At 57.2% G+C, this 8,820-nt stretch overlaps 1 protein-coding gene across 4 annotated transcripts in view; it reads right to left on the reverse strand.

Moving 5' to 3' along the window:
• LLGL2 (LLGL scribble cell polarity complex component 2) overlaps window positions 1-7,843 on the reverse strand; it is a 36,016-nt gene extending 28,173 nt beyond the window's left edge. For 2 of the 4 annotated variants that reach the window (XM_040640228.1, XM_040640229.1), the window contains exon 1: window positions 7,718-7,772. The gene's annotated coding sequence lies outside the window, so the exon portion shown is untranslated. Of the gene's footprint in view, window positions 1-7,717 lie in introns of all 4 variants that reach the window. The other 2 variants (XM_040640227.1, XM_040640232.1) reach the window with 2 other exon arrangements.
• Window positions 7,844-8,820: the final 977 nt, after the last annotated feature.

Here is an 8,820-nt window from a genome sequence, read left to right on the forward strand (position 1 = left end):
TAGAGAGAAGGGCCAACAAGGAAAGGGGCCAAGACAGAGCGACAGGCTGTGGCTGGAAGGACTCTGAACATTCCGGCTCTGGGTCTATGGGTTTGCTGTTCCTTTCATGGGATGCTTTTCTTCCAGATACCCACCCGCTCTCTCTCTCACCTCTACTCAAATGTTCCTTTTCAGACCTTCTCTTTCCTGCTTCCCGGCTTTGTTGTGCTCCTTAGCGCTAGTCACAGTGCCTAACAGTCGCCTTGCTAATCTCGTTTATTACCCGTGCAAGCCTCCCCAAGGATGAGCCTTCTCATTCTTACTGAGGAGGTTTGCCCTCGTTTGCACTGAGGCACCCCCACTGAATGAATGAAGAGAGGGAGACAAGTCTCCACCCTGACCTGAATGATAGGAAGTGGTCAGCCGCGTAAGATTAGGGGCAGGGCGTGTCAGGGGAAACGAAACAAGACTGAATCTTCCAGGAGGATGACAACAAGCACGGGGCCGAGTGCAGGCAACAGGAGAGATGGAGTGGGTCAGAAAGGGGGGCCTGGTTGGCGGCTTCAATCCCAGTTCACTGGGGGCCCACGGACAGTCCTGGGCAGGGTACCTCAGTCTGCCCTCCCCCCTGCCCCCCGCTCAGGGTCGGCCCATCTGCTCAGCCCCCCGACCCTAGGCCCCTTCTGCTATGGTCTCTGTGCTCTCATCTGAAATAACCTTCCTGCCCCTCAGGCAATCTATTAAAAATCATCTTCTAAAAAGCGTTTTCTTTCTGAACCTGTCCTGGCCACTCTTCCCCTCCTCTCTCAGTGCTCCAGCACATCTTATGCTAAAATGGTCCCTAAAATCACCATGGACAAGGGCACCCACCTAGCTCCTCGAATGTTCTCCCCAGTCTTGGTGTGCTGGTCATGAAGCTACCAGGGAAGTCAGAAGCAACCTAAGTGGCCCACAACAGGGAGCAGGTGAAGTATGATCAGGGTCACAATCGAAGGCACACAGTCATTAAAAAGGCAGGAGACAGTGGCAGAAGCACACGTACGATGTACCCTAAAGTCAGGCAGACACTATTAAAAATATTTACATAAGTAGACACCACACTGGCAGGGTTATGGGATTAGTAGAGATTTTTTTTCTTCTTTTGGTTTATCTGCCTCCCAGGCAGGGTAGATAAGAGGATCACATGGGAGAAGGGGTGAAGGCTCAGGCAGCAGCCAGGTATGAGGGTGGCCCTAAGCTCAGAGGAGGCAGTCCTGTCGGTGGGATTGCTCCTGCTCTCTTGGGGGCGGGGCTCCCCTCCAGCCATGTTAGCCTGAACAGGGGAGAGGCCTGACCGCTGGACACCAAGTGGGTGCAGAGGCAGGGAAGGGACAGGTGGATGGGACCAGGTGTCTGACCTTGGGCTTCAGGGTCCCAGGGCCCAGGCCATGCACAACAGGGATGCCAAGAAGAGTCTGACGCAAAGTCACTGGAGACATGGTAAGAAGCTCCGAGGGTTCTGGCTTCCTGCACCGGGCACGCCACCTGGCCAAAGCATGGCCCCTGAGAGGGGGCTTTGGAAAAAGAAACACCTTCTCCATCCCCTGGACTCAGTCTCAGTTCCTGTCACACCCTATGTCCTTGACAGGGCAAAACTCTGAGCAGCCCTCCCCGCTCTGCCCTCAGCTCCCTTGGGTGTGGGTACTCTGGGTTTAGAGCTGGCCCACGTGAGGCTCGCTGACCAATGGCTGATCTGTGTGTGTGTGTGGGGGGGGACCTGATTCTTACCAATTTCCCACGCAGGTCCGTGCCTCGTGTGTGGAACTAGTCTGTGCATTCCCTGTGGGAGCCTGACCTGCTAATTCCCTCCCCTTCTTGCCGCTCCAGTCACCCAACACTGCCACCAGCCACAAATCATGCCAGGGTCTAAGACTGCTCTCCCCACCCCCTGATGCCCACCCTGGAAGACAGGAGAGCTGTTTACTTGATAAATCCACACCTGGCTGCCCTTCCCATCCTCTGTGCAGACCCCACCACTGAGACACGCCTAGACCCTGCCCCCTCGCATCTCAGGCGCTCAGTAAAGAGACCAGGGGAGGGAGAGACAAAAAAAACCCGTCTGGCGCAGGCCTGTCTGGACCCTTCTCTAAGCAGCAGATCTGATGGTGGTGTGGGGAGGAAAAAGGCGGGGTCCCAGCCCAGGCTGCTCACACACACAGCTACTGTTTGCCCATCTGTCCTGGAGGTGTGGGACAGGCTGGCCGCCGAGAAGGCCGCTCGATAACCCAGTCAGCTCCATCCATCTGCTGGCAGAGGCTACGCTCAGGGGCAGGGCTCTAGGCATCGTGGCCAAAGGGAAAGGCGCCCCTCACCACACTTAGCACCTGGCTATGGTTCTGATCTCCAGGAGCACAAACAGGGTGAACTGGAGTCCCAAGCTCTCCTCTCCCCTTTGTTTGTGCTCCCCACAGCCCCCTGCTGCTGCAGAGGCTGCCCTCCCTTCCTGACATCCTGTGTGAGGCCGGTGTGTGGCTGTGTCCTTCCGTCTGAGGGGTGTGAGTATACCCCTGAACCTCCTACCGAGGGGAGCGGTAGGGAGGGCTCTCACCAGTGGGGGCAGCTGTGGACCCCTCCAGCATCTTGTCTATGGCAACTCGAGATGCCCAAGGTTGCTTTGCAAGTGCCCGTGTTACCCCAGGAAACCCAATCTCCCAGAGGCACCGGACAGGGCCCTAACCAGCAGCCTAGCAACCAAACCGTGGCTGAAAGGGTGTGGGACTAGGTGGGACTACGAGAGAATACCCAGAGAGCGGGCAGGAACCAGAGCGTTGTCACTGCTGTTGTTAGGTAATAAAAAGGATTGAGACCAGGGACGCCTGGGTGGCTCAGTCAGTTAAGCGTCTGCCTTTGGCTCAGGTCATGATCTTGGGGTCCTGGGATCGAGTCCTGCATCAGGTTCCCTGCTCAGCGAGGGGTCTGCTTCTCCCTCTGACCCTCCCCCCCCATGCTCTCTCTCTCTTATTCTCTCTCTCTCAAGTAAATAAATAAAATCTTAAAAAAAAAAATGAAAACAAAACAAAAAGGACTGAGATCAAACTATGGCCAGATGCCACTTGAAGCACTTTACCCACAGCATCTTATGTAATTTTATTACTTATGAAATAACAGATTTGGAGAGCTCTTAATAAAGCCCCAGCAGTTAGTAGAGTCCGATCCCCAGTCTGAACTCCAACCTGACTGCAGAACCCTTTCTCTGCCCAGTTCAGGCCTCTTCCCCAGGACAAAGGGGATGGCCAGCAGTAGCCCAGATGGGACAACCTGGGTCAGCAGCCAGAGCCTGACTTCATCCTCCCTGGCTGGGCCCAGGTCAGTGTCTTGTCCCACCCCAACCTAAGGAACCACAAGCCAGTCCCACAATCCTGGGAGGGCCTTCCTTGCCACACCCAAGGCTCCTCCTGCAAGGTTTTCTCCCAAAGCCCCTGAGGATGGAGGGGAGGGGGGCGGAGTAGAAATGCATACATTCCCTGAACACATCCCTATTCTGGGGGCTTCAGTCCCTTATCTGCAACCCAACAACAGACTCTCTCCAGGGAAGCGACAGATTGGATATGGCCAAGCCCAAAGAGCAAAGCCTTTCTGGGGAGGAGGTGGACAACTTGCCTGGGGTGGGGGTGGGAGGCTGCCGGGCCCATCCTACCAGGCCCCATTCCACAGCCTCCTACCTACCTCAAATTGAACAGCTGACCCAAGGAGCTTCCAAAAGATGTCAGGTCCAGAGGAAAGGGACCATGCCTGTCCTGTCCATGGTTGTACCCCCAGTGCTTAGTGCCCTGACACATGAAAGATGCTCATGTTTGAGGAACTCCCTCACATCCTGCAAGTCTGTGCTCAAATGTGGCCTTCTCGCCGAGGCCACCCTCATCACCATCTCAAGCTGCAACCTGCCCCCCACCCCAAACACCTATTTTGTTCTTATTCTATGTAACTCGAATCACCTTTTAACACTTTTATTACTTATGCTTGTTTCCTGTTACTCATGCTCCCCACCTGAGGCCTGTGACGGCAGAGATCTTTGCCATAGAGGCACCAGCAGATACTCTGCATGACCAAGTGAACAGCCAGGACTGAAGAGAGATCAAGGCAAAGGTCTTCTCTAGTCGGGAACCACTGACCCCAAAGAGCACTGGGCTGGGGCCCCTCAGGGAACTTCCCCACCCTGTTCTCAAGTCTCTGACCAAGGCCAGGGTCATCTAGACATCATGCCTGGCATCCTGCTGGGGATACCTTTGTGGGCCCTGCCTCAGACCAAGGCTCCAGGACAGCCAGCTCCTCAGCAAGGAGAATCCAAGAATAATATTATTTACTAGACTCAAGTAGTCCTGTGCCCAGATGTCCCTCTCAACAAACCCTGGGAACACTGAGTCAGGTGTCTTGAGAGAAGACAGGTCTCTGCTGAATTCCTTAAGGGTAGAGTCAGGTACCTAGCACCTTCCCTGTCCCCACGCCCAGAGGAGCCTCTCCTAGCTCAAGAATTCACTGTGGTTCCTGGGAAGGGGAAGGAGCAGGGTGACTCTTCAAAGTACCAGTTTCCTCCGAGAGGCAGGGCGGGGAGGGATGGTCACCTCAAAGGGAACTGGGCACAACCCCATGGCGCCAGGGCACAGGGAAGGGAGGGTGTCCTGGGGAATCCTGGGACCCAAGGCTGGGGAAGAGCAGGCAGTACCAATGGCCCCACTGGTGGACACCCCTCTCCTGCCCCATACCCTACTTCTCCCTGAAAATTGCTCCTGGGTAGGGGAAAACAAAGTTGCCAAACAGACTTGGCATGCCTTGACCCAGGAGGAGCCCTGATAGTGATATCGCCTCAGTGAGATAAGAAGCCTTCTCTGAGCTGAGTACTCAGGATAAGTAAGTCCAGGCGGCCAGTGCTGCTCAGAGCAGCCAACCCAGCGGTGGGGACCATGGGCCTCTTGGGCCTTCACTCAGGTGTCTCAATAGCTGCCCCCGACACTTCTAGAAAGATCAGGAAAGTCGAGGAATCCTTCAGAAAACCCCATAGTGCTCCTGGAGACTCTTGCCCGGGATGCTCAATGTCTCCAGTGGTAGACAAGGGGTCACAGACTGATGGTAGAGTCTCCACAATTTTAAACTAAACTAGCTCCATGTACCACTTTCTCTACGGGGTGGGGGGTGTGTGGGCTCCTGGGGCCAGGAAGTCCTGGCAGGGGAGGACACCTCTTCCCTAAATGAGGTTGAAAGAAAGCACTACAGAATTCCCAGAAAAGCTCCTTAATGGCCACAGAGCAGCACAAGAATGTGATCCCCTCCACCCCCAACAGGGTACAGAATGTATACAGCCAAGCCCTCTGCTCAGCAAAAGGCTGAGATTAGATTCTACACCCCCTTCTTCCCGGGAAAGGCTCCCAGCTGGGGTCTGGCCACCAGGCCTCACTCCTGGCTCTACCAAGGAGCAGGGCAAGTACCAAGGGCCCCGGGAACACAAGGTAAGGCTAGAAGAGGCCACTGTCCTCTATCTCTCCCTCCTGAGTTTCAAGGAACAATATTTGTATTTTAAAAGGTCTGACCTCCAGAGGCTTTAAAAAATCAGGGACTCTTGGCTAGTCGACTTCTGGACAAAGAAGGCAAATTCTCTCACAACCCAGCAAGTATGTCCAAAAGGTTCAGGTGTCTGCCCAAAGGCCCACAAGTGACACTTTTTATGCTTTATGGAGCAAGTTAAGCAGCTCAACCACCCCCGATGCCTGCTCTATGCCAGGCCACACGTGTTCATGACATTTTTTTTCCCATTCTCCTGTCAACAAGGCTCGCTGAGGCTTGGCAAGGTTAGGTGACTAAGCCAAGATTATGGAGCAAGAAATCAGCACGGCATGATTCAGAGCTACACCTGTTACCTGGAAAGACACTAAAAAACTTAAGAACACCAAGTCTGAGGAAAAAGACTGAGAAGCAAGAGGGGGTGTTGCCTCTTCACCCTTTCTAAAACATTTCAATTTCCCCACCATGGGCTCCTATTACCTTTTAAATTTTTTAAAATAACGGGTCAGCTGGAATTACGGGCCTTTTTCTTCTTTCAATGCAACTGTTTAAAAAGTTCCTAAGTGCTCAATTATTAAGTTATTAAAATTATATTATTCTGCCACCAAAGGGGCACTCCATTGACTCAATGAAGAATAGGGATGCAGACTGACCTCAGACACTGGAAACACTGCCCAGCGCCCTCCCCCAGAGATTGGCCTCATCTAAGAAGAGAAGTAAGTAGGAGTAGTGGTCAGAGGCCCCCCCCCCCAAGCTGGGTTTGCCTCTTGACTGCTACAGGTGAACACTGAGGGCAGATCACTTAAGAAAACCAAATCTGGGGCGCCTGGTTGGCTCAGTTGGTTGAGCACTGGACTTTTGATTTTGGCTCAGGTCATGATCTCAGGGTCCTAGGATGGAGCCCCAGCAGCAGGCTCTGCACTCAGCAGGGGGTCTGCTTGAGGCTTTCTCTCCCTCTGCCCCTCCCCCCTCGTGCCCACACTCTCTCTCTCAAATAAATAAATCTTAAAAAAGAAAGAAAGAAACCAAATCTGAATGCTCTGCCCACAAGATAAATAAGTAGGACCATCTCTCCCGGGACCCTTCCAATGCCTCAGCTCTGGAAGACACAGACTGTCTTCCTCAAAAGTCTTTCCGACGGTAGCTTCCCCAGGCCGGGCCACAGCTATTCCCTACCGCTGCTCTGTTCTCCCCACCTGGGGTTTTCTGTCTCCCTGACACATTCATGCCCTCCCAGCTCCCCTCCCTGCTCACCATCTCCTCTCCAGCCTGACAGGACTCCAGGCTGTAAACTCTGCAGAGGGTCCCAAGAGCCCGGTTAAGACGCCCCTCATCTGGCACGTGGATCCCCATGCGAAGGGGCACCGAGTCTAAGCCCTGCCCCCGCACCCAACGCTCACCTGGTCTCAGGTGACCACGGCTCTCCCGGTTAGTCAGTTCTCCCCACAGCTAAAGCTCAGCGTGTCTACAAACTGCCCAGCAGGGACAAACCAAGAGCAAACTTTGCACACTTTCTTTGGCAAGACGGTTATTTTTCACTCCTCACCAAGTCCTAACGTATCACAGCGCAACTCCACCCCCGTCGTCGTGGAAAACACTGTATTTCCATACCTTCCCTTCAAGGTGTCCAAGGCCGCCAGAGGCGGAGAAAGGCCCAGAGACCGAAGTCCCTCCCGCGGGCTTCCTGCGTCCGGGGATTAGGAGGCACAAAGGGCCGGCAGGGAATGAGCCCAGATGGCAGGGGCAGGGACTAAGCCGTCGAGGTAACGTGCTGCGGCCCCTGCTCGCAGAGAGCGGGCTACCTGAGACGCGCGTCGTCAGGCTCCTGGGCCAGGCACTTTGCACGTGGGGCCCTAGGACCGGGGATTCCACCCCCGCTCGCGGTGACCTCCTGCACTCAGCCGGGCCGGGCACTTGTTTCCCCGTTTCCCAAAACCAACACCATTAGGCAAGCCCCGAGCTCAAATTAGTAAACGCGGGCGGATCAGGCAGAGAAAAGTTCCCAGCCGCACTTCCTACAGGTGTCCTTCGCCCAGACAAACGGAGCCACGGGATCCAGGGCGAGGCGCGCGGACCCGGGCACAGCTCTCCCCGCCCCGCCCAGGGAAAGCAGGGGTCCTGGCCCTTCCTCGCTTTCCCGCCCCGAGTGGAAGGCGCCCCGAAGGCGTGGACCCGGCCGGGTGTTTCCGGGCCAGCGCCTCACCTGGAGCCCCAGGCCGGCCCCCGCCCGAGGCCTCGGCGTCTCACGGTACCGGCCGCCGGCTCCGCTCACTCCGCCGCCGGCCCACGGGCTGCTGGGCTGCAGTCTCCTTCCTGCTCACCTCCGGCGCGACGAGCAGGGGGCGGAGCCGCTGCTATTTACATAAAGGGAGAGCCGGCGGGGCTCGCAGAGCCGCGAGCGCCGGGCCCCAGTGGCCCCGCCCTCCGGCCTGGCTCCGCCCCTCCGCAGCTTAGAGCCGACGGGGCGGGAGCGCAGCGAGGGCGCCCTCGGGGGGCGGGCGGCGGCCTCTCTCGGACCAATCCGCGGCCCCGGGGACCGCGGGGGCGGGGCCGCAGCTGGCGTGAAAATGCATGAGGCACCGCGGGCCCGCCCCCGGCCTCACCTGCGCGCACCTGGACTGAGGACGGCACGCCGCGCCCAGTGTCCTGCCGCGTCCGGGAGGAAATAGTCCCTGGGACGCATGGCATCCTGGGCCGCCTCCCAGGCCTAACCGCCGAGGGGAGCCGTCCCTCCCCCCGCGCCGGCCCGGAGCGGCTGAGGGAGGGACGTGGCCGGGCCTGCTCTTCCCGAGGACGCCCAGCCCCATCAGAGCGGGTGACCGGCGGACACTGGGCCCAGTTTCGGGACCCAAGAGCGAGGTGGCCTGGGGACGGGGGCGTCACCGCGACGCGCCTCCCCTCGGGGCGGGCCCCAAGCCTGGACCCCGGTCCTCCGAGTCGCTGCGGAGGCAGGAAGGCGTCCAAGGCCCCGAAGGACAACAACATCGACCAGAGTTTTTAGCACCACCGGCGAGTGCGTTGGAGCGACGAGAGGCAGGAGCGGAAGGGGCGCGGAGGGGATGCGAATGGCGCCCTCCACAGCAGGACCCGAAGCCATTGGGGTTCAAACCACGCCGACGTGGCGCCTCTCCGCAGCCCTTCTATCCCGAAGCGGCTGCATTCCGGGAAAGCCCGGTGGAGCGCCAGCCTCCCTCCATGGACTACCACCCAGAAAGCCAAGATGATTAGGTCTGTGACTTCCCGTCCCCTGGGCGCAGGCCCTGAGAAAGGTGCTGGGTCGCGTTCTTGCCCTCCGGGGACTTTCTT

This window comes from Ursus maritimus, unplaced genomic scaffold, assembly GCF_017311325.1.
Source record: "Ursus maritimus isolate PB19 unplaced genomic scaffold, ASM1731132v1 scaffold_24, whole genome shotgun sequence".
In the NCBI taxonomy this organism is placed as follows: domain Eukaryota; kingdom Metazoa; phylum Chordata; class Mammalia; order Carnivora; family Ursidae; genus Ursus; species Ursus maritimus.